The sequence below is a fragment of the Pantherophis guttatus genome, chromosome 2 (assembly GCF_059756535.1).
Source record: "Pantherophis guttatus breed Tessera chromosome 2, ASM5975653v1, whole genome shotgun sequence".
Taxonomy (NCBI): Eukaryota; Metazoa; Chordata; class Lepidosauria; order Squamata; family Colubridae; genus Pantherophis; species Pantherophis guttatus.
Window position 1 is genome coordinate 113409666 of NC_142064.1, and position 24806 is coordinate 113434471.

Genomic DNA, 24806 nt, shown 5'->3' on the forward strand with positions numbered 1-24806 from the left:
GACCTGGCGGGTATTACGGGTTGGGCCCAGAGGGAGGGGTCCCTCTGGTAGAAATATGCCCACCAGGCTTCCACGCATTCCATCAGCCGAGGCCTCAGGGGAGGGGAGGGGGAGTAGCGGTTATTATTAGAGAAGGCCTTAGGCCGAGGGAGACTACTGTTCCTCAGAAGGCCGGTTGTGAGTCCCTCCTTGTGAAGTGGGGTCAAGGGGTTCAGATGGGCTTGTTGATCACGTACCTGGCTCCCTGCCACGTGGCTGCAGCCCTGCCCGAGCTACTCAATGTTATCACCGTGGTGGCGGTTGATACCCCCAGACTTATGGTCATGGGGGATTTTAACCTGCCATCCGCGGGTGAGGTATCTGAGGTGGCTCATGAGTTCATGGCTTCCATGACGGCCATGGACCTGACCCAGCTAATTCATGGCCCTACGCACAGGGGTGGAAACACACTGGACCTGGTTTTTGTCTCTGGACAGTGGTTGAATGATCTTGAGATAGGGGACATAGTCATTGAGCCCTTGTCATGGTCGGATCACTCTCTCCTTCGCCTTGACCTTCGAACCGCGGTACCCCGCCGCAGGGAGGCGGAACCGGTAAGATGGTACCGCCCCAGGTGCCTGATGGAACCTGATAGGTTCCAGATGGAGCTTGGGCCAATCCCCGAGGATCTTGCACACGCCTCCACTGGAGACCTAGTGGCCGCCTGGGATAGGGCGGCCGCTGGAGCTCTGGATCGAGTCGTACCTTTGCGGCCTCTGACCCGGCGCCATTCTCACTTGGCTCCTTGGTTTACCGAGGAGCTGAGGGAGATGAAGCGCCGGAAAAGACGCCTAGAGAGTAGTTGGAGGGCTAGTCTTTCTGAATCGGACCAGACACTGGTAAAATCTCATATTAAGAATTACCTTGTGGCGATAAGAGCAGCAAAATGTACCCATTTTGCTGCTCTTATTGCATCATCAGATAATCACCCGGCCGCCCTGTTTAGGGTGACCCGCTCCCTGCTCCACCAGGAAGCGTGGGAGGACCCCTTGGAGGGAAGAGCCGAGGACTTTGTTCAATATCTGCATGACAAAATCACTCAGATTCGGGAAGGTTGGACTCCGACTGGGTAGGTCCAGCGAGGGTGACGGAGGCAGGTCTTGAGAATGTTATCTGGGATGAGTTTGATCCTGTGACCCCAGATGATGTGGACAGGATTCTGGGTAGATTGAATGCGACCACATGTTTGTTGGACCCGTGTCCCTCCTGGTTAGTACTGGAGGTGACGCGAGGCTGGCTCCAGGGGATTATAAATGCTTCATTGGGTGAGGGTGCCTTCCCCGCCACCTTGAAGGAGGCGGTGGTGAGGCCTCTCCTCAAGAAGCCTTCCCTGGACCCGGCAGTATTGGCTAATTATCGTCCAGTCTCCAACCTTCACTTCGTTGCGAAGGTTGTTGAGAGTGTGGTTGCGCAACAGCTTCCCCAGTACCTGGATGAAACGTCGTATCTAGATCCGTTCCAGTCGGGTTTCAGGCCTGGGTACAGCACGGAAACGGCATTGGTCACGTTGGTTGATGATCTCTGGAGGGCTCGGGACAGGGGTTGTTCCTCTGTCTTGGTCCTGTTAGGTCTCTCAGCGGCTTTTGATACCATCGACCATGGTATCATGCTGCACCGGTTGGAAGAGTTGGGGGTGGGAGGCACCGTACTACGGTGGTTCTCCTCCTTTCTCTCCGACCGGTCGCAGTCTGTATTGACAGGGGGGCAGAGGTCGACCCCGAGGCCCCTCATATGTGGGGTGCCACAGGGATCGGTCCTCTCGCCCCTTTTGTTCAACATTTATGTAAAGCCGCTGGGCGAGATCATCCGTGCTTTCAGGGTGAAGTACCCTCAGTACGCTGATGACACCCAGCTGTACATCTCCACCCCGGACCACCCCAACAATGCCCTTGAAGTGATGTCCCGGTGCCTGGAGGCCGTACGGATCTGGATGGGGAGGAACAGGCTCAGGCTCAACCCATCCAAGACTGAGTGGCTGTGGTTTCCGACGTCCCGATATAGTCAGCTGGTGCCATCGCTGACTATTGGGGGCGAATCATTGGCCCCCACGGAAAGGGCTCGCAACTTGGGCGTCCTCCTGGATTCACGGCTGTCTTTAGAAGAGCACTTGACGGCTGTGACTGGGAGGATTTTTCATCAGGTTCGCCTGATCCGTCAGTTGCATCCCTTTCTAGATCGGGACTCCCTACACACAGTCACTGATGCCCTCGTCACCTCTCGCCTGGATTAATGTAACACTCTCTACACGGGGCTCCCCTTGAGGTGCACTCGGAGGCTCCAACTGGCGCAGAGTGTGGCCGCGCGGGTGTTATGGAGCAACATGGAGCTCCCATGAAACACCTCTCCTGCGCGAGCTGCACTGGCTCCCGGTGGTCTTCCAAGTGTGCTTCAAGGTTCTGGTTACCACCTTTAAAGCGCTCCATGGCTTAGGACCTGGTTATCTACGGGACCGCCTGCTACCACCAATAGCCTCCCACTGGCCAGTACGCTCCCATAGAGAGGGGCTCCTCTGGGTGCCGTCGGCCAAACAATGTCGACTGGCGGCCCCTGGGGGAGAGCCTTCTCTGTGGGGGCACCTACGATCTGGAACGAGCTCCCCCTGGATATACGGAGGATCCCGGATCTTTACACCTTCCGTCGCGCGCTTAAAACGTTTTTATTTCATCAAGCTGGCCTGGTCTAAATCTTCTCCTTTTTTAAATTTAAATTTTAAACACAAATTTTAATCTGTTTAATTATGGGGTATTTTAAAATTCAGTCAAATTATTTAATCCGTTTTAATCTATTTTAAATTTTGTATCTCTGTGTTTTATCTTCTGGCTTTCACCGCCCTGAGTCCTTCGGGAGAAGGGCGGTATAGAAATTTAATAAAATAAAAATAAAATAAATCAAGGACTACCTGCATTTACTGAAGTTCTGTTATTATATACATAAAAAAACATATCTACAAATGACTTCCAAGATAAAATCAGCTTCAATAAAAACAATCATTCTAGATATAGTCAAATCTGAACAAGCAATATGAACAAGCAATATGATTTCTGCAAAGCTGGTCCTAAGTTACTAATCTTTTGGAGATGTCTCTGAAAATGTCAAAAACTATAGATAAGATTGACTAATAGATAACTATGTTATCTATTATCTATTATATTATCTAAACTATAGATAATATTGACTAATGTTTACTGAGTCTGCCAAAGTCCCTACTGAGCAGATGATTGTCTGCGCAAATTTAGTAATCAAAGGATTATAATTGATTGGTAACTGGTTAAAGAGCAGAAAGCATGATGTAGTAAAAACAATTGCTTCTTGAATTTGAGAGATGTAAGCATGGAAGACCCAAAGATTTGTATTGGGACCAATGCTTCATATTTGCTGATTTTTCTAGTTTGCCAGTGACTCCAAAAGATTTAGTGTTCAAACTAATAAAGAGTAGTGAAGAATTCCAAACTGATACCTTCGCAGTGGAAAAGATTACTAAATGGCAAATGTGTTTCACTGTATGCAACTGTGAACTGATGCACACTTGAGTAAAACTTCTAACTTCATATATATTTTGGTGGCATCTCAATTGGCAATTAAGAAAGGGTTCTTTGAGTTCCAGAAAATAACTGCAAAAAACATAGGGATTGTTGTAATAAACAATGAACAACATTTTATTTTGTTGGGCATTATCAGGAGAGGAACAAATATATCTTTATTTGTTGTAACCATAGTTAGGGTGTTATACAATAGTGGAGTAGATGGGTTTTGTTTGATTTAGCAGGTTTTATTTCATTTTCTTAAATTCTTCTGTAAAGCAGTATGAGACTAAGAAACTATCTGAAGGATAGATAAAAGATGGATAAAGGCAGGCTGAAAGGAGTTGACAGTAGAAGAAAAATAAACAGATTTTAAGGAGAAATCATTAATGGATGATTTATCCTCCATCCATGCCCTCATTACACAAGACCAATGGTCATGAGGGCATATTAACAGGAAAAAATTCCAGCAAGGAAATCTGTCTCATTGGAGGGAAGAACAAAGTCAATGCACTCCTAGGCTGCATCAAAGGAGGAATAAATGAAGTGATAATAACTGCTCTATCCTTGCACTAGTGAGGCCACCATTAAAATACTGCATCCAGTTCTGATCACTACCATACAGAAAAGATGCTGAGGCCCTAGAAAGAGTGCAGAGAAGAGCATCAAAGATTATACAGATGATACTAAGCTGGCAGGAATAGCCAACACCCTAGATGATAGGCTCAAGATCCAGATGGATCTTGACAGACTTGAACACTGGGCCCCATCTAACAAAATGAAATTCAATATAGAGAAGTAAAGTCCTACACTTAGACAAGAAAAACCAAAAGTACACATATAGACTGGGTGAAATCAGGCTTAATAGCAGTAACTGTGAGAAGGATCTTGGCGTCTTAGTGGACAACCAGCTAAATATGAGCCAGCAGTGTGCAGCGGCAGCCAAAAAAGCCAATGCAATCCTAAATTGCATTAATGGAGGGATACAATCAAGATCAAGTGATGTACTAATACCACTCTATAAAGCCTTACTAAGACCACATCTAGAGTACTGCATCCCGTTTTGGGCATGGCTAGTCTAGTGAAGAGAAGGAGCAGGGGAGACATGATAGCAGTGTTCCAATATTTTAGGGGCTGCCACAGAGAGGAGGGGTTCAAACTATTTTCCAAGGCACCTGAAGGCCAGACAATGAATAATAGATGGAAACTGAACAAGGAGAGATTTAACCTGGAAATAAGGGGAAATTTTCTGACCTTAAGAACAATCAACCAATGGAACACCTTGCCTTCGGAAGTTGTGGGAGCTTCATCACTTGAGACTTTCAAGAAGAGATTGGACCACCATTTGTCAGAAATGGTATAGGGTCTCCTATTTGGGCAGGGGGGTTGGACTACAAGGTCCCTTCCAACTCTGTTAATCTATTTAATGAATGGTCTGGAGGCTAAACTGTATGATGAAAGGTTAAAGGAACAAGGTAAAACGAAAAGAAGGACTAGGAATGACTTGATAGTAGCCTATTCTCCAAGCCTGAGGGCAGGACAGGAAATAATGGATGGAACAACATTAAAGAGAGATCCAACCTAGAACTAAGGAGAAGTTTCCTCACAGTGAGAACAATTAATCATTGGAATGGCTTGCCTCCAGAAGTTGTGGGTGCTTCATCACTAGAAGTTTTTAAGAAAAGATTGGATAACCATTTGTCTAGAATGGTATAGGGTCTCCTGGTCAAGGAGGGGGTTGGACTAGAAGACCTCCAAGGTTCCTTCCAAATCTGTTATTCTATTAAATCTGGATTTCACATACTGATTTCAATCAACCAACCAAATATTGATGCACAGATTATTTCTTAAACAAATTTCATTCTTTCCTCCTGCTCCAGTGAATTCTCTGACATAAATACTTGTCATGGCATTCCTGGTTGTCTGAAATCCCAGATTCCCTTCTCTGCTGCACATTTTTGAAAAGTGATTTCCAAATTCCACAGATATTGATTCATCTTCTCTTATAACGGTCACCCTAGGGTTCCACCCACAGAAAGTCAGTTCCTAAAATGCTACTTCATACTTAATCATAATGTTTTTCTGGTTTCAGTGTTCCCACTTATCTCTGACCCAACCACTGTAGATTTTGTATATCTAATCAGTTTGGGATCTTCTAAATACCTTTCCCGCTAGTTCAAGATTAATTAGATTTATTAATTGTTCTGCAACAGCCCTTGACTGTCAAACTATACCTTGCCTATAGTAAAAAAAATCACGCCCCAGCTTTCTGGCCATCAATTTCTTCCCCCTCATCATTTCCTAAAATCTGACTAATAGTGGCATTATTCTAAGCTGCAAAAAGATGGCAGATGAGGCAGCAGGCACAGAACGCACACCTTTCAATTTTCTATGAAAATATAAGGTTGGCAGTTTCTTTACAAATTGGGGCTGGGGAAAAAAAATCTGTTTTTCTCCCTCCAATTTACCCCAACATGCATATTTTCCTCAAAACTCTTAAATGTTTCCACATGTTCCATTTCCATACTTAGTTTTAGTGAGGCTTCCTCTTCTGCACAAGTCCTGGGGAAAGCCCTCATCCATTCCCCCCCCCACACCTTCTCCCTCCCTCCCCTCTCTCTCCAATGCAAGCAAACATTTCATGCCATGAATTACTGTCACAATTTAGAGCAGGCAATGAGAAACTGGTGATCCTCTACTTTGCTATTAGACTACAACTTCTATCATTTCAAACCATTGGTGAAGCAGACTATGACTGTTGGGGAATGGAATAATATTTGGAGAGACATAGTTTTTGTATCCCTAACTTAAAAATCAATCACAACTTGAAGTAGTCATGAGGGCTGCAATCTAGGCATTCCTGGGATCATATCTCTACTTTCCTACTTTTCTACTGAATCAACATTGGTACTGTTCTGTAAACTATATCTCCCACCTATCACTTTGATAAAGGGCATCTGGGTTTTTCTAATCCTAAATCTCAAAAAAAATTCTACTGTCAAAGCCCTTTTGGAATTCAAAGTTATTTTAGTAGCTGTAGAAAAATAAGCCATTTCTATAATATGGCTGTAGTATTATTTTTTTATCCTTATTATCTTCTTTACTCCTCCCTTTTCTTGGTATGATGATTCTTTGTTTTGCATGTACACTGAGAGTGTCTGCATGAGAGACAAATTCCTTGTGTGTCTATTCCAAATAAAGTATCCATTCATTCATCAATGCCTCCCTTTCTCCAGTTTCAACAGGTAGTGCCTACTCCATCGTCCTACTTTCCATCCTATTGTACACCCACTCTTAGAAATTTCTCCTAGGCTAGCACTGAGAAAACACAAAAGTGGGCTCCACTTGGTAAAGTTATTCTCTCTTGTGATCACAAACCTAACTTCATTTTTGGATACAACTAGAAAAGGTCCTCTTGACTCAAGGCAGGCACTTATGGGAGATGGCATTCAGGGATTTAGATATCAGCATCAGTATTATGAATAATTGCCAGGAAAAAAAATCTCTCAATTAGGATCTCATTGTCTAATTTGGACTAATATAGTTTCTGAACTACTTTCAAAGATTAACAGAATTATATGACAATGACTCTAGCAAGAAATGTACTTGTGTTAAACTATTAAAAATCATTCCTAGACATCAAGGCCTCTTGAGAGATAGCGATGGGCTGAGAGGTCCACGAAAATCAAGAGAGTTGTACTTCCTCTTTGTGTTAGAGGTCAACCAAGAAATTTCTTGTCAGCAACCCAATACTGAAAGAACAATAAAATGAATCTAGAAATTCAACTTAATCCAAAAGTGCCTAGAAGTAGCATTTTACTCATGGGAGGACTGTTGTCCAAATCCTTGTCTCCATCCTCCTCAAATTATCTGCAACATATTCTAGGCACATACTAAATAATAATAATAAACAAAACTCATATGCCGCCCAACTCTAAATGACTCTAGGCAAATTATAACATCCCGCAACAGAAACTCTAGCAAGAACTACACCTCTCTAAAATCTTAGGCTTCTGATCAGAAATTGTGAGATCTAGAAATTGAGCTCTCTGGATGTCACAGTAGCTCCAGCATATCCTCTGGCAGAGAGTAAGCAGCAGATGGAAAACACTTCAACTATCTCTGCCATCCTAGTTAATGAATTGAATGAAAGAAAAAGGTTAAGAAGCACAAGGGGGAGGAGGTAGCAGAAAGACCTTGACAACTGCCAGTGCCATTTGGTTTTGGTGGTATCATTTTATTGATATAAAAATTTGTATGTGGAAAAGGCAAAAATGTTTTTAAAAAGGATACATCTGTCATCATCATGTCTACTTTGGCCAAAATTTCATTTTTATAATTAATGACTGCATAATGATAATTCTGTCAATTTTCTACCTTTCCTAAGATCAGATTCTGCTCATTAAACCATGATGGAAAATAGCATGTTGCTTCTGTTACTATTAAGATGAATAGTTTATATTCCTCTCAATTTCAGCACTGGCAATGAGACACAATATCTTTTGTGAAACAAGTGGTTTATAACTCATTTTGGATTTGGATTGAAAACTTTTGGTACTTTCTACTCCAGGCTGTTGCTTATCTAGGTGTCCTTTTCTCTGGATTTGGCATTATTCACTTTTAATGTAGAAACTAAACATCTCATTTTATTGTCCAAGTCTATGTTGCTTTTTGGTATCTTTTCCAGACATAAGTGACCAAATTTCTTGGCAGAATAAGAAATGCAGTTGACCAAGGAGTATAGACTCTTTTTGCAGTTCTTTGCATTTAATTAAAACTTTGCTTGCAAACCCAGCCTAGCCTACATAGGGAGGAAACTGATGTTGTGCAGTAATATTGAATTAATAATTTATTAGATGTGCTTTTCCTATAGAAAAACAAAATATTATCCTGACTGAAAATGAACTATTACAAGTTCATAAAATAGTTATTGTTGTCTGGAATAGAAAACAAAACTCGCTTTCTATCCCTTCTCTACAGCCAGCATTTTAAAAAGTGTCACTGCACTGTTTAATACCAATTCCTGGCTTCATCCACCTCTTTAAAATGTTGTCATCTGGATAAAAATTATTAATGAACAAGACCTATTGCAGAATATTTATAGTAGGAGAATCAACTACTAGATACTACAGTCCTGTGAGGAATCTCCACCTAATTGCCTCTTTCCATTCATTATAGTCAGGTGCAGTCTCAGAATCTCTACTTGACAGGGAAGCAACCTCTTCTTAACTTCTTCTTAGTTTGGTATCCAATCACAGAGTGCCTTGGTTTTTTGGTGCATTTAGTATGTCAAATAACATTGTGGAAGAGAATGTCAGAAATCTACCAAAATCCAAGTCTTAATTTCTACTGTTTCTTTTCCCTATTTTATACTACTGTTTTATCTTATATTTAGTATCAAATCCACTTTATAATGATATATAGTTATGAACCAAATTGCTGTGCCTCAATCCTGCTGGAAGAAATCCTACAGCCTCTGTCCTCTTCTGTTATCCTTGCCTTGGTTTCAGGAATTATTTCCCAGGGTAACAGAGCACAGAAAATAAATCTTGTACTAGCTGTCTAGTCAGTCAGTTCAAGGCCTCCTTTTTTAAGGCCTTAGCAGGTCGTGCTCTTTCTCCTGCTTTCATTTTATGGAAGACCAGCAAATTCTGTCAACCAGACATACGTCACTGTTCCCTCAGGGCGCCACAGGTGTTGACTTGACATCTCATAGGGAATTTCCTGAATAAATATATCTTTAACAACACTACACTGCATTTTGTTCAAGCAACAGGGAAGCTCTCTGATTCCCTCCCACTGCTCTGCCCTGTGCACCCACATTCAAGCAGCATACCGTTTGGAAGACAGACCGTGATGGACAAATAAGGGGAGCAGTGTACACAACATCTTACTCCTCCACACATAATTCTTCTAAGACCTATCACCAGTGATGGGTTGCTACCGGTTCGACCGAACAGTGGCAGCAGGAGACTCTGCCCACCCACCCCAGATGTCATCAAAAACTATCTATGCATGCACAGAAGTGGCATGCGTGCAAGTGAACCAGTAGCAAAGGTAAGTGAAACCCACCCCTGCCTATCACCTTTTGCAGCATATGTCTGGGACACAAATGTGACACACCAAATTTTGCAGGTTCCTTCCATTTAAGCCTTTCTCCCCTATGGCCCTTTATGGCCGTTGCTTTATCAACCATGGTCGACATTTCCAGTTTAACATTTCTGCTACTTTGTTGATACAAACACACTAATATAAACCCACATGATTTATCCTATGGCTTCTCAAGGCCAAATAATCCTTTCCTAGTTCTAAAATGTATAAAAGCATTTTATAATCATAAAATTACAATTTCAAGGGTGTATTTAATGCTAAGGATGGACTGAAACATCTTAACATCTTTAATGCTAAGGATGGAATGAAACATCATCTGGAGAACCTCTCCAATTTTCATCTCTATACATGCCCCCTATGCCAACTCATTTGAAATTAAAGTTCTTACTGATTAAAGAGGAAATCTTTCATAGAGTACTGTACCAAAAAAAAAGAGCATTCCTCTATTTTCTCCAGAGCCTGTCGTATTACTAGGTGAAGTGATTGATGGAAAAGGAAAACTAACAGCTATATCCTAGACTTTCATCTTCAGTGGTACATAGACCTAGTCTGCCATGTTCCATGAAAGTTAAGCTGTTGTCCCTCTGGTCATGTAGAAGATGTGCTCCTCAAAGAGTCAAAAGAAAATTCAGCTGTCATGCCAGGGGTCCTCTCCATTCCTTCAGGGAGTAAACGGTCATCAACTTTCCCCGATTTTCTCTTCAAGCAAGGGCATTTCCTTTTACTAAGATCCATGTCCTGAATGTAAACAAGGAATGTGCGCCACAATACATTTGCTTACAAAAGCAGTCTACAAATTAGAGATTCTGGCTTGTACAGAATATCATAACATACTTATGATATGTTGTACAAGTGGTTGTAATTTGTGCTTATTTTATATGGACATAATTGGTCTAAAATGTGCCCAAATTGAACAATAAAGAATGATGCTGTACTGAGTGCTACAGCAGCTTATGGAGTTACGTTCATTTGAAGAATGACAAGGGATGCTTAAGGCAAAGATGAAGTGAATAGAGGCTTTTGATGAGAAAAAGATATATACACTATAAGAGAATAAATGTTGCAAAAAACGATGAGAAAAAAAAACCTCCTGTATAATGGGTACTGGGAGAAATATATATAGTTGCAAAGAATATCATCAGAGAGCAAGAAACAATTATACTTAAGAGACAGAAATAATGCAGAGTGATTTGAAAAATAAAATCATGGGTCTTTCACCCATGTGAAAGGACTAAATTTTTTTTAAAAAATCTACTGTGAATGTAATTAAAACATACTGAATGTGTCTAAGAGTAGAATTGAAACAAGTGCTATAAATATTAATCTACAAGAAATACATGATGAATGGGAAGTCATCAATCTTGTGACAAGTTGAAAATGTAAGGCTGAATGTATGGATGCTATAACTGAAGATATCTTGAAATATGGATGTGGTTTGTGTATAGAATGGCCATTTGAAAATTGCATATGCACTACTGAATAGAAAAATTAAGAATTCCATTAATGTATCCAAAGGAAAAAATTAAACTATAGGAGTATCCATTTAAGCGTGCCTGAGAATGTGTTTGGCAGAATTCTGATTGCAACAATTCAAAAAGTGGCCGTGAACAAAATATAGGCAATGTAGAGTATCTATTTGCAGCCAAAGAGATGTAGAACAGGTTTTTTGCTCTTTAGCGGGTCATTGAGGAATGCATGAATGTGGAAAACTTTACATTTGTTGATTTAGAGAAAGTGAGAGGCTTGAATTATGGTATGATGGCAGAAAATGGAGTTGCCATCTGGTTACTGAATGCAGGAAAAGTAGTAGAAGATGAAGTAAAAAATGAGAGAGAATAAATGGAATATTAAGTCAATGTCTCAATACTGAGTAGAGAATAAGATCAGGCCATGACCTCATCTTAGCTATTAAATGGATTTAGAAAAAATCTGTACTGTATGGACAGCCTGTGATAGCAAAGTATGTATGTTGGGGATGTGAATGTACTGTATGTGTTTTGTCTGCAGACAAAGCCATATTACTGGTTGAGTGCCCAACTGATCTTTGGTTGAATATTGAGTTATATAAGTAATAAGTATAAATCTGAAAATTAATCAAGTTGTGCTTGAAAGGGAAAAGGGACTCTATGGTTACAATATAACTGATATAAACATACAACAAATAGGTATATATTGGTAAAATATTTACTAAAGATGGAAAAAAATGGAGAAATGTTACAACTTACAAATGATAATATGTGGTCTGTTGCAAAGAACATGTGCTTGTTTCAGGGCACAAAAATGATTGTATATAAGAGTGTACTTCTGCTCACATGGTCATATATAAACGAGAGTTGGTATTAATAGAAAAACAAAGTTAAGTGCAGCAGGAATGGTATACTTAAGAAATGTGTGTGATAAACAAGGAGATAAAAAATGAAGGGAAGATAAAAAAAATGAAGGGATAATACAGAAGTGAGTGACCAGTGTAAAAAGATACATTTAGAAAGTAGTTCAGCCATATGAAGAAGAAATTGAATAAATGAGGAACAAATAGTAAAGCAAATATATGAAGACCAAAAAAGTCATGACTGGCAGACTTGATGAGATCCTGAAAAAAAGAGAAATTAAGAGTTTAAAGAACAAACAATTCTTTAAACAGTTTATAGAAATATTGGAAGCAAGGAGGGTTTAAGGATATAACGGCATGGAGAAGCGTACTGAATGATTTTGTATCTCTAGAGTTAACTATGTTCCCTTTCCTTTTCTTATGTTATACCTTTAATTTCTTTGACTAACTACAGGTAGTCCTCCACTTACAACAGTTCATTTAGTGACCATTCAATGTTACAACACCACTGAAAAAAGTGACTTATGACCATTTTTCAGTTACAACCTTTGTAGCATCCCCATGGTCATGTGATCAAAATTCAGATGATTGACAACTGGTTCATATTTATGATGGTTGCGGTGTCCCAAGGTCATGTGATCACCTTTTGTAACCTTCTGACAAGCAAAGTCAATGGGGAAGTCAGATTCACTTAACAACTGTGGCTAGAATGGTTGTGAAATGGGACAAAACTCACTTAACAAATGTTTCACTTAACAACAGAAATTTTGGGCTCAATTGTGGTCATAAGTTGACAACTACCTGTATTTCTTTATTGTTTTCTGTGCTTTGTGTAATGTTGATTACCCTGAAAGGGAATAGGATGTGGGAAACATACATATGTACATATTCAACAAATATCAAGTTTATTCTTTTGTTGAAGTATATTTTTCAGAAAAATTGTAGCTCCAATGATAGAGCCTGTAGCTGAAGAGTTTTGAAGCTGACTATAGCTGAAAGATACAAAATAATACTTTGACACAGAATACACTTTCTGTTCAAATCATTACTATCATGTGATCACTTTTTTAAGCAGTGAGTCATTCCGCAGGAAAGTATTTCATTCCATCAAATAAGAGAATATTGATGGTTTATGATATCTTTGCATATTTATGAAAAACAAGTATTACCATTTTATATATTCATTAAAACTTGCTTTATTGTCCATATGATATGGTATTCATAGTGACTTATGCAATTAAAACTAAAAGTAGTGAAACATAAAAACAATATGAGTAAAATAAGAAGTAAAATTAAAATCAGTATAATTAAATCTATTAATTAAAATCCTGGTGAAAGAGATGAATTTTTGTTATTTTTCTGATTGTAGGGAGGGTGGGTCTAAACACATCCCTGGAGAGGGGGGCCTCTCCCACACTCCAGACAGAGGAGTCTTAGAAATAAAGGGATCTTCAGAAGGATGTCTCCTGTTGATACTCGTAACCCAACAGGTTTATAACAGGACAGGTCGTTTTGTAGTTCAGGTGTAAGCTGTTCCATAGAAACACAGAAAACTAACACAAAAATGATCTAGTGGTCCATCAAGTCTGCCTTTAAGTTTTTTGTTTTCTTTTTAATTAATTAATTATTTTTTTTAGATTATTATTTTTAATTTTTATTTTATGTTTTAATTTTTGTTGGATGATAGATATGTATCTATCCCAAGCATGCTTAAATTCAGTTACTGATGGTTGATCCACTACTTCCTCTGGAAGTTGATTTCTTTACTCTTTCTTTGAAGAAATACTTTCCAGTATTACTTTTGAACTTCCAGATTTAAAGGTTAATATCAGCAATTTAAGTTATGTCTGAGGGACAACTGGCAACTGCTGCACATCTTTCAGTACAGGCACATGGTACTATTGCATCTTGTGCAAGTTTTCAGCCTAGCTATATCATTTTCTACCAACTACAGTTTCTGGATACCACAGTGAAAGTGGGTTGTAACCTACTGTATACATGGTTAGTCATTCTAAGCTAGTCATTGTAAGCAGCTCGGGACTTTTGCATTCTGCTTGCCAACCATGGTTGTGCAAACATAATTCTTGCTACTGCTATTACCTGCAGGTCCAGTGACAGCCATGGATCAAGGAACAGATCCAAATGGTGAACTTGCCCTTTCTGGAGGAATGCAACCCCATCCAGGACCAGCTTCATCTCAATCTCCAAGTCAAACATTTTCTTTAATAACAGCAGCTCCATCTTGTTTAGTTTAATTTCATCTTGTTCTTCATTATCCACCCCATTATCAGACTTAAGCAATACAGCAGTTTTCCTTGACATAAGAAGCAGTAGAGCTGGGTGCCATCAGTACACTAATGGAAACCCATTCCTTTTCATTGCTCTGAATGACCCCAATTGGCAGTTATATGCAAGTATTAAACAACATTGGGAACAAAATAAACCCCAGCAGAATGCTACAATCTAGGACTGCTGTTCCTAAATGGGGCACCATAGCAAAACCACAGGGATACAACTGGATAGTTTAGTACTGTCTTAAGTGGAATTATCTTAAGTGTTTGGGAACTGCTAGTGGTGCCATAAAAATTATTGAGATGCTAAAGGCACAATAAACCAAAACTCTTTACACAATGATCTACAAGTGAAACAGCTCTTCCCCAGAACCTTTGCAAGAGTGCCTTGATATTGTTATGTATGAATGGGCAGTTGTAGAAATCAAAATTATAAATAATACATACATAAAGAGGCAGAAAATTCCTCCAGAGCATTCAGGATTTGAAAGTCAATCCATCAGCTTCTGGGTCAAATCTTTATTTATTTATTTATTTATTACATTTGTTGGCTGCCCATCTTGTTGCAAGACTGATATTTTGTCCCTATAGAGGTTTTCATCAGTGCCAGTCTAAAACTCATCAGGACAATGGAGTTACAAGTAAGTGGGAGGATAAAATGAAGGGAGTTCTCTTCAGAGAAAAAAGAAAGAAACAAATAAAATAAGCAAATGGTTCTTTCACTCTCAGAATCCCAGGTCCAGGTCCTGAAAAATCTTTCAGGATAGGCAGTCCTCGAATAATGGCCACAACTGAGACCAGAATTTTGGTTGCTAAGTAAAGCAATTGTTAAGTGAGTGACATCCAATTTTACAACCTTTTTTGCCATGGTTGTTAAGCAAATCACTGCAGTTAACTTAATCATATGGTCATTAAGCCAATCTGGCTTACCTCATTGACTTTGTTGTCGGAAGCCATCTGGGAAGATTGCAAATGGAGATCCCAAGACTCCAGGATGCTGCAACCATTATAAATACTTGCTGGCGCCAGGTGCCCAAATTTTAATCACATGATGGGGGGGGAATGCTGTGATGGTCGTAAGTATAAGAAATGGTGGTAACTCACTTTTTTGAGTGCCATTGCAACTTCAAACGGTCACTAAATGAATGGTTGTTAGTCAAGGACTACTTGTAAATCTAGCATATGGCTTGCTGGATGCACTGAATTCAATTACTAAAAATGTACAGAGCTATGAAACTGCTTTTAGCAGATGAATATAGTAAAGTGGGATGTGTGGTGACTTTCATTTCCCCCCTTTGATGTTCATTTGATATAAAAATAGTCAGTGACGTACACTTTATAGTATAAGTACTTGTTAAATAAGCATAGAGACACTTATTTTGCTTCTCTGTGTCTGCCCAATTCAAAGTGAACAGCTCCTGGCTGCCTCTGCATCCTTTCTACAATACTGAGGGGTGTGAAATTCCAAGGCCAGAGAGCCATCAAGAAACATTCAGCCTTTTTTTGCTGTGTCTCTGATTACCCATCAAGTTTGTCAGGCAAAACCACAGCATAAGTTTTCGGCTAATCAAGGCAGCCAAACTCGTAACAATACATAAGCTGGTGGCTCAGCTGGTAGTCTCATTTTTTTGCCAAACCTGCAGGCAAAAATGTATCCATTGCAATGCTAACATGCTGCAACTTAGTTTCAGCCTATTAACACTGCCAGCGTTATTAGTCAAATGCTCATAAATTGCTCTGAACTGTGAGAATATACACTATATGAGAATTGCACCATAAAGATGTGCTGTAAGGAAAGGGCAGGTGACTGCCAGATCCCATTGTGCTAATTAACTGTTCCTCATATCTTTTTTGCTTCATCTTTTTGTTTGCCTCCTTTCCTTGGCCTATTGACCCATTATAACTCATATTCCAAATGGATGAGTCCTTATGCCATGAGCAAATTTCTTATTTGTTTTTTTCCCCACTGTTTGGTAAGACTTTTGATGATATACACCAGTTATTTCTCAATTCCTGCCATCAGTTTTATGTCAGAACAGCAGCTGCGCTCATTTTTACTCTTTTCTATCTGCTCACAATCATTTGCAACCCATTTTTATGTCAAGTTAATGTCAAGGACTCTTGAAGCACAATTGTTTGTTTCCCTGTTTCATTCTTCTCATTTATCAACATAGTGATTAGCACTTATTGGTTGGGTCACTCCATATGTGCTGGAGAGTAACTTAAGTAATAATTTAATACTTTAAATGCCTGGTTTTGTTCATCTTGGAACTTTTGACCAAAGAGAATGACATTTCTTCAATTACGGAAAAGACAAGACTATGCCCTGGTGGTTGCTTAGCAACTTTTTAATTCAGCAGCTTTGCAATGTTTGTCAACATTGGAGTGCAATAGTATAAATTTTGCAAATAGATATGAGATGAAGAAAAAGACTGGCTAGTCTTCCAAAGAAAGTTTGCCTGAAAAATAAATGATTCAGGCCTCCTGAAGACAGGAATGTGCATTCCCTCTGGTCATATCTGTTTGGGGACAGAAAACCTTCTTAATGCATCTGTTTGAAAGCAGTTCGAAAATACAACCATACATCTCTTCATTTTACCAAAACAGAATAATTCTAGAAACTACTCTGTAGAGTCACCTTATACTATGCTTGCTCCTGTGTACCATCCTGAAAATTATTAAATGCAAGCCAGCTATTATTGATTAAGCCTAGCTCCAAAGAAAAACAATGTCTGTACAGTAATCCTCTCCTTAAAAGTAATTTTATCATTGGAATCAACTAGCACCCATTCCCAATTTCCAGTATGGTTGGGGTTCTTAGTGGTGATGGAGTGTAATGCTTTTATTTGAAGGCAGTGGCACCTGCCAATGAGCTCTAAGCTGCTCTACCTCCAGAGGGTGATGCATCTGGGATTCTTTGCTACCTCCATCTGTACACAGGCCAGTGCCAAGGATGTGGTACTGCCCCTCCCTGCATACACTGCCATTGCTGTTGTCATCCTCTTTGGAGTCACCAGGCTCACAGATGGCCTGTGGCTGAGCCCAACAGCTGCTGCTTGGAGGTTTGGCAAAGCAGAGGAGCATGTGGAGATCAGAGAAGAAGGAGTGGTAAGAGGAGTAATGAACGAGTGGCTATGCAATAAAATGTGTACGGCCTGAGGTAACCCACGTGCTGCTGAACAGAGAAGACAGGGAACAGAAAGATAACACAAACTAAGCTATAAAGACTCTAATGCTAATAAAATGTCACATAATGAAAACCATTACAGAATAAAATCAGAATAGTATCTTTTTCATACAACATATTAACTTGGATGTCAATCTGGTACCTTGGCTAAGAATTCAGATACACTGAACCCAAAAAAGAATATATTTAAGAATAGGGAAAAGAGATGTTTGCTTCAAAATGTTATATGCACTAAAAAATCTGACTAACTCAATGAATCTGTTGCTAAGAAAAGTCAATAGAGAAGTGGCAAAAAAACCCCTAATGCTTAGATTTCTTTATTTTATTTTTTACTAAAAAATAAAATTGGGGGAGAGAAAGGGAGAAGATGCAATGCAATGGTGGCTGGAAAAGGGAGAGAATTACTTAGTACCATTTTCTTATTATAACAGTTCCTGATTACTATTTGAATTATTGGAGGAAAAACATAGGCACTCATAATTTATTTTATTGCAGAGCTAATAGAAGAGAGGACAAGTCCCAATATCACAGGTCACATACAATCTGTCTCCCACAAATCAAAAATAATTAAAATGCCAAGAGATTATTTCATCTTCCATTTAATGTGTAGTTTGACTTCAAAAAGATCTGTTAATTATTGTATAGATGCATCCCATTTAGGATGACTCCCACTTGCATTTTGGCTGAAAAATATTTGCTAAAAAAAATAGAATGTTCTTCAACAAGCTAAATAGGGAAGGGGTACATAGCCAACTACTACTTACTTTTTAGCCCATTTAGTCTAAGCCTGCAGCGCTAAGGCCACATCTTTTCATTTGCTACAATACTAGTTCAAACCACTAGTTGCCAATAGTTAAAACCAATAAACAACAACAACCAGTAACAATAAATCTGTGGCTGAAACTTTAGTGTTAGGGTATAGTTTTAAAAAATACAGATATACTGTAAGGAAATATACAATAAGAATTAGAATACTTTCTTGAACTTGTGTAAAAGATGATGTTGGATATGTGACCTGAGTGAATATTTTCACAGAAATGAAAGAAATGAAAATGTTTACTTATTCAGAAAACTTTGCAGAATCAGAGACCACTGCATATTCCAATACAGCCCAAGATTAAACCCCCCCTTCTATCTAGGCCCTGATTTAGTAGGAATTTTCTAATTCCTATTTAATACCTTCAAGGCATTTCAAATAGCAAACCAACTGTTAACAGCCTTAAAATACATTAAATACAGTTCTTATTAACTTGTAAGATTATAAGGTTAACTGCCCAAAAAATGTACTACATATCTTCTAATTTTTTTTTTTTAATGGCTATCAACTTCATTGTGCTGAAATTGTAAAATGACGAAAAGGACACTTATGTTTATGATTCTGGTACAATACGTGTAAATTTGTTAATTGTTAATTCACCTTTAGGAAAAGTAATATGTAAATGTAAAATTTGAAATATATCTTTATATAAAGAACTCTGGATCTTCCAAGATGAGGCAAAAAAAGGATTATTCCTTTACAACTGAACAGTGGTGCCACCCTTGATTTAAAAAATTGATTTGATTATACAGTTTCTATCTGTATTTAGGAATTGACTCTCTCAATATTATGAAAAAATTGATAAATATGTGGTAAAAATCAAGCTGCTTTCCAAAGGCATGATATATCTTGTCATTTTTTTCTTTTTTTACCCTCTGTTTTTATTTTTCCTTCTTTTTGTATATTAAAGCAAAGAGAAAATTAAAAAAAAATCATTCTAGAAAAAAAAAGACCTAACTAAATCAAATAAAATGCAGCCGCAGGCTGGAGAGAACAATGACAGCAAACATGCATGACAAAGATTAACATTATTATTAGGAGGGAGGGTGGCAATAACAAAAGCACAAAATTGCCTTCCACACAGACATGCACCCACAAACATAAGTGAACACCTGGCATGACTCAAGTCTAAATGGCTTTAACCATTTCTATTACAGAAAAAAAAAATGACCTGTATGTTTTGGGAAAGAGTGACTGTGACAACTTTGCACTGTTTACCCTCAGCCTGCTCCCTAGATGGAAAATTTAGCACATTTTGCACTAGTTGGTTCACATATGTTGAGAGGGAGAGGGAGGGGGAGGGAGGAGGAGGGGGAGGGGAAGGGGGAGGGAAGGAGGGAGGGGGGAGAGAAAGAGAGAGAGAGAGAGAGAGATGTACAAACACCCTTCACCTCCACTGATATACATTGTCTTTTCAAAAAAGGAAAATGCTCTTTTAAAAAGGAAATCTGGAAGGACACAAAGAGGAATTTGGTTTTGGATGAGCATTGCCTAGCAGCGCATTTTAAATACCTAATCGTCACATTGCTTACGGAGCAGAGCATCCGTCCTAAGCCACAGAGAAATACAAGACTCATAATAACCACTTTCAGCCTGACTGGTGGTTCCTTTCTGCACCTCACTCCCTTTCATGCAGTCATCCTCACCGGTCTTCCTTGCCTTGTAATTACTTCACCACAGCATTCTACTCCTAACAAGTAGATTACAGTCCTAGAGGGATCATAACATTAAAAAGAGAGAGGGAGAGGAGGAGGAATTTAAAACGGCATACCTAGAATTTAATATATTCCCTTTATAAATAAAAAGAGAGCTCTAGGTATGGGTTATTGATGCTTACTCAAAAATGTGGGGTGGGGGAAATGGAAGCCCTCCCTTGTTGACTTATTTCAAGAGAGTTTGGGATAGCAGTTTAGCTTTTCCTCTTCCTCCCAAAAATTAGCTCTCCTAAAATAAAAATCATCACTGATTAGAATTCAGCTGCATACATATTCATTTTATAAATAGTTAGCTTCTAGCCAGCAATAAATCAATCAGAAAATGAGACATTATCAGAGGTACACCGATCAGGTACTAAATTCTGTAAACTAATCTGGAAGTTTCAAAGATTGTGTCTATGTGCACACAAATAAATGCTAATGTGAATACATAGCACTATGCTTTAGCACTATTTCTGAACAGGTAAGTCTTTTTTAAAAAATGACCAGAATTCTCTGACAAAGTGAGTTAAATATACCTATTATTTCAAGATCACTGCAGGGCAGATACAGGATATAGCATCCTGTACATATTGTAGCAAACATATTCAATAATGTGCATTTAAAAAACAATTTAGAATACATTGTTTACATACTGTAACTATTTATGCAATTGAGGCTCCATTGCTGAATGTTATACCTAACATTCAGTGGTATAAATAAATTTTATATTATAAAGTGGATTATTCGATGCAACAACAACAACAACAACAACAACAACAATAATAATAATAATAATATTTTATTTCTATACTGCCCCTCTCCCAAAGGACTCGGGGCGGTGTACAGCCATTTTAAAATAAAAAATATACAAATATCAAAATTTAAAATTATTAAAAATATTACACAATTTCGGCCCGGATTAAAACCCCCAATTTAAAACTCCCAATTTAAAATAATTACATAGTTAGCCCTGCCTGGCGAAACAGTAGGGTCTTAAAAATAAGTAATAGAATAGTATGATAGTGATGTTACCCATTTAGTCGTGTCCAACTCTTGGTGATTCTATGAGCTAGATCATTCCATGTCTATAGAATAACACATGGTATCTGTTTCTTTGCTATTTTTTTTATTTCAAAGAAGAAATGCTTTAGTTCTTCTTTCAGTTTTCTGAGGGATAAATACTATATGTCTCCCTCTTTCTTGACAAACTTCCATGCTAAATGTATTTGTAAAATCCCTAATAGTTAACACCTCCTTGTTATTCTAAACATTTTGTTACCAGTGTCAATAAGAAGCATTACTCGTAGTCCCCAGATATGTGCACTTTTGGAAATGACATATATCTCAAGTTTCAGAAAATAGAATCATGCAAATGTGTATAGAGTAGTGTCAATTATATTTCCTAGAATGAAATTTGTGTAGAGCACTTTAAAGTGGAAAAGAGATAGTAGGAATTAAATGACCAGAATAATTAGATGGGCTGCAGGCTATAATATACAATAAACAGTTGCAGGAACTAGGTAGTCAAGCAAACAGAAGGACTAGGGGCGACATGATAGCAGTCTTCCAATATCTAAGGGACTGTCACAAAGAAGAGGGGGTTAACTTATTCTCCAAAGCTCTTGAAAGCAGGACAAGAAGTAACAGATGGAAAATTATCGAGAGAACCTATCTAGAACAAAGGAGAAATTTTCTGACAGTGAGAACAATTAACCAGTGGAACAGCTTGCATTCAGAAGTTGTGGATGTTCCATCATTGGAGATTTTTGGAGACATTGGATAGCCATTTGGCCGAAATGATAGGGTCTCCTGCTTGAGCAGGAGGTTGGACTAGAAGACTTCCAAGGTCCCTTCCAACTACGGTATGTTATTCTGTTTGAATCATATTATAATCCTGCAATCTGAAATGTGCCATTCGGGGGCACCAGCGTGCCCACAGAAACATCCAATGATACTTGCCAGCCCTATTTTGTTGTTTAGATTTGCTTTTTAATTTAAAAAAATGAGGATCAGGCATGTAGCACAGCATTTCACCAACCTCCAACATAATCATTAGTTTCAATAAAGTCTACAGGTGAGTTTCATAGATTTCTTAGAAAAAAGCATGGCTGGTTGCAACCTGCTGCTTTAGCCAAAAGTGCATTTCTGTTCACAAATATCTCAAAGATAAGGAGAGACATTACAAAAAATGCTGCTGAAGGAGGTAATAAAAGTTCCAATCTAATATTCTGCTAAATTGGTGCTAGTAACTAGCTTTATTCCTCATGTTGGCTATGTTTGGAATTAGCAGGTTCTCTCTCTCTACATCCATTCTGCAAGAGCACCTACAACTCATCTTCAGGAATTCCACTGTACCCACCAGTGAAAAATGTTATCAAGTTGTTAACAAGAAAAGGTTAATGCAAGTGAAGCTCATCACATGAAAACACCTTGGAAGGATACCATATCAACCAAAGTTGCTATATACTGTAGTTTATAAAACCTTCCTGGCCACTGGGGGTTTTTTATATAAAAATGCTCACATATAAAATAAATTATTGTAACAAGTTATTTCATCGAAATAATTTTGCACAGAATCATACAGTAAGGAAGAGATACTTACAAGAAACCCCTACAAGGGAGACATTTGATGTGCTCCAAGACATATCTTAATATAAAACATGTACCGGTATATGGCCCAACTGCTTATATTTCAAAAGGAAGGTACAAACAATAAACCTTTAAAAGTTTTTAATTAACAATTCTGACTCAAATGAAGGCTAGATCAACACAGTCTATTCCCTTTCACTGTACTTCACTGCATTTCTGCAGCTACACCTTCCAGGCTGTGTGACCTCCTGTTTCTCCAAACACACCTGCCTATTTTTGTTGCCGAGTCTCAATGATCCTGGGGAGTATGCACACAGGGGAGGAACAACAAAGCCACACAGACTCTACAGCAGGGCACTTGGGAGCAGTTCTGTGCATTATTCCCCACTTTCAGCATGATTGGTTCCCCCAAACCAAGCAGCCACTAGGCACAGTATTTATTTATGAATAGAGTGCCTGTGATATACGCCCCAAGTGACCCCCCTGGCACTTGCTTCTTTAAAACCTCACACACACACATACACACACCTGCTCAGAGCATGCTGCTTTCTTTGATTTATTCAAATGATGAGTCTGATAGTATTAAATCAAGATTTTTAAACAAAAGTTCACTGAACAAATTATACTGACCCGATTTGGATATAGCTGCAAGTCAAAAATAAACAGACATTATGGACTGAAAAATAATGTTATACGTTATGAAAATAATGGCTATAAATGTTTTGTGGGTCAGGTCGGTCCTTTTCCCCCCCACCCTTCCAATTAGTTACTGAGCCCTTCACTCAGTTCTCTATTCTGTAAAATGGAATTTGACTGGAAAAGAAAGTTGTGGTTTCAAAGGAACAATTTTCTATTGTGCTGACCGTGGCTCAGGATATTGCTCTGAATTTCATTTGTTTCTACCATCCTTGCCCACAATTCCTTACCCCCAATAGAAAAGCTAATTTATATGAAGTGTTTAATTTCATTAAAATAAAAACAGTTAAAACATGTTTATTCACCTTGACATTTTTAGGGTAATTTGTCCAGGATTTTAAAAAAATGGTTGCAATGTTGTAGCCTTGCTTTATGCCAGATGTATTTCTTCTTGATGTTTTATTTAAATATTATTTTAAGAGGATGCTTTTTGTTTTTGTAAAATGCAGGGGGCAAATAAATAATTAATTTCCATGGTTTTATTTTTTTTTGACTTTTGCATTATTATATCTTAAGGAAAACCAATTTAAGTATATATTTATACTGTTTATCTTTCTCATTTTTTAATTTTTCAAACCAGTCTTGAATCAAAAACTATTTTAACTGCTATTGGTCATGCAGTATATTTTCTCTTTTCAAAACCATTGTGCCAAATGTGAACTGAAAAACTGACAATAAAATGTTTTTTTTAAAATTTAAAAACAATTATTTTAATTTGAGTTTTTGATGAGAGAACAAGAATCTAAACAGGTATACACTGCTGACATTCGAACTTCCTGCAGACATTCGGACTTACAGGTTCACAGTAACCAATTCTTGGTGTGGAAGGACCAGGCCACTTGTTTCATAGCTCTCTTTGCTACAAAACAGCAGCTGCAATTACAAGTATGGCTGACAGTTCGTTGTGTTTTCAGTCCAATCTTTACTTGAAGCCAAGTATCGAACACATTGAATCAGGAATTATTTCTGTAAATGTTAAATTAACAGAAATTATTTAGAATAATGTCAACTCCAAGATGAAAATACTAACTTCTTAATTCCCATTTATTGGCTACTATAGATATAAATACAGTACTCCACACTTTTGAGGAGCTACAATTTCAACAGATGCTATGATAACCCAATCAGTGATGCAATTCAGAGATAGCTAAAACACACATTCACTCTTTATCTGAAAATTAGAAAGATGAATATGGGGAATGGGGGAGCAAGATGCAACCTTTTTATTCAGAACTTTAGCAGTAGATTCAACTTCATCTAATATATGTTACCAGATGTGCCATATTACAGAGCTAATTGATTGCTGTCATTTTAGACTGTTTAAATACATCCACAACATAATTGCACAATGTTATATTTGGCATTCAACTGGAGTAAATTATTCAGTTCTGGAAGCCATATGTCAAAAATTATTGATAACTGGACTCAGAGGTTGTCTGCCAATTATTGGCCAGTCATAAATACCCCCTCTGGAGGTAAGTTGCTTAAGATAGAAGTGTCTATGCATCCAGGTGGCTTCTTGGATGAAA

At 38.4% G+C, this 24806-nt stretch overlaps 1 protein-coding gene and 1 long non-coding RNA gene across 41 annotated transcripts in view; both read right to left on the reverse strand.

Annotated features, from left to right (window-relative positions):
- NFIX (nuclear factor I X) overlaps positions 1 to 24806 on the reverse strand; it is a 267955-nt gene that overhangs the window by 123114 nt on the left and 120035 nt on the right. The window lies entirely within an intron of this gene.
- The window catches only part of LOC148115274 (uncharacterized), a 45871-nt gene continuing 24733 nt past the window's right edge, over positions 3669 to 24806 (reverse strand). For both annotated transcript variants that reach the window (XR_015732822.1, XR_015732821.1), the window contains exon 2: positions 3669 to 24243. This is a non-coding gene — a long non-coding RNA (uncharacterized LOC148115274). The remainder of the gene's footprint in view (positions 24244 to 24806) is intronic.